Raw genomic sequence first — 1,584 nt, forward strand, 5'->3', positions numbered from 1 at the left:
TCACTGATGGAGATGGAAGAAAACAGCCAGGGTGGACTGTCCACCATTGGAGAGGTTTTGACAGTGAGACAGCTGATTATCTATCGAGGAATAGCTTTAGCTGTTGCTGCTGTTGTTCTTTTAGCTGGAATTTTAATAAGAGTTTTCAAATGACTGAGGCTAAAATAGAAACATTGTCACGAGCCCACAAATTGCAAACATATTGTAATGTTAAGGCAACTTTTCCCTATTTATTAACTGTATCATGTTTTTCAAATCTGTAAATATGGTTTTCCCTGCTGTAAGTATTCTTTACTCTTTTTTTTAATCTTGATACTTTTCTTCTTCACGGAAAGCAGATCAATGTCTAATAAGGTTCAATGTTAAATGTTTTCATTGTAGCTTTTTGTTAATTTTTATCCTGTCAGTGAGTGTATTTTTAAATAGCTTTCAATTCCTATCTCAGGTATTGCCACATAAGATTTTATAAATACCTCATCATTAAAAAAATGTGGCATACATACACAAAAATCAACTCGAAGTGGATGGAAGACCTAGACATAAGAACTGAAACCATAAAATAAGTGGAAGCAAAGATGGAACAAACACTACATGACATACACTTCAGCGACATTTTTAAAGATAGAGCACCCAATGCAACAATGGTGAAGCAAGGATAAATAGATAGGGCTACATCAAGTTAAAGAGCTCTGTACAGCAAAAGAGACATTACAAAAACAAACAGACAGCCCACTAATGGGAAAAAATTTTCTCACACAAAACTAGTGATAAAGGATTGATCACAAAGATATACATAGAACTGATAAAACTTCAACAAAAATAAACATTCCCATCAAAAAATGGGCAGAAGAGCTAAAAAGACACTAGTCTAAAGAGAAAATACAGATGGCAAACAAGCCTATGAAAAAAATGTTCAACATCACTTGTAATAAAGGAGATTCAAATTAAAACCATAATGAGTTATCACCTCATACCAGTGAGAATTTCACATCTTCAACTAGCAACAACAAATGTTGGCAAGGATGTGGAGAAAAAGGAACTCTCATGCACTGCTGGTGGGAATGCAAACTAGTACAACCACTATGGAAAACTGTTTGGAGGTTCCTCAAACTGCTAAACATGGAGCTTCCCTACCACCCAGCAATACCACTCTTAGGTATCTACCCAAAAGATACAAAAACACTGATTCAAAAGTATCTGCACCCCCATGTTATTGCTGTTTTATTTACAATTGGAAAGACATGGAAGCAGCCCAAATGCCCAAAAGTGGATGACTGGATTAAAAAGATCTGGTACACATACACAATGGGATATTACTCAGCAACCCCAAATAAATAAATAAATAAACACATGCCTTTTGCAGCAACATGGAAGGAGATGAAAAAGATCATGCTTCGTGAAATAAGCCAGAAAGAAAAGGGGAAATAGCAGATGGTTTCACTTATAGCAGGAGTATAACAGACCAGGCAAGAAAATAACAATAACCATGAACAACTATATACCAGAGACATTTTAGGGGGTGGAGTGGGGAATAGGATCAAAAGCAGTGGGAGGAGGGAAATGCATTGGACTATGGTGATGGCA

At 36.2% G+C, this 1,584-nt stretch overlaps 1 pseudogene; it reads left to right on the forward strand.

The window, feature by feature from the left end:
• The window catches only part of LOC101636843, a 15,105-nt pseudogene extending 14,738 nt beyond the window's left edge, over positions 1-367 (forward strand).
• The last annotated feature ends 1,217 nt before the right edge of the window (positions 368-1,584 follow it).

The sequence above is a fragment of the Condylura cristata genome, unplaced genomic scaffold (genome assembly GCF_000260355.1).
Source record: "Condylura cristata isolate star-nosed mole 26May11 unplaced genomic scaffold, ConCri1.0 scaffold00020, whole genome shotgun sequence".
NCBI lineage: Eukaryota > Metazoa > Chordata > Mammalia > Eulipotyphla > Talpidae > Condylura > Condylura cristata.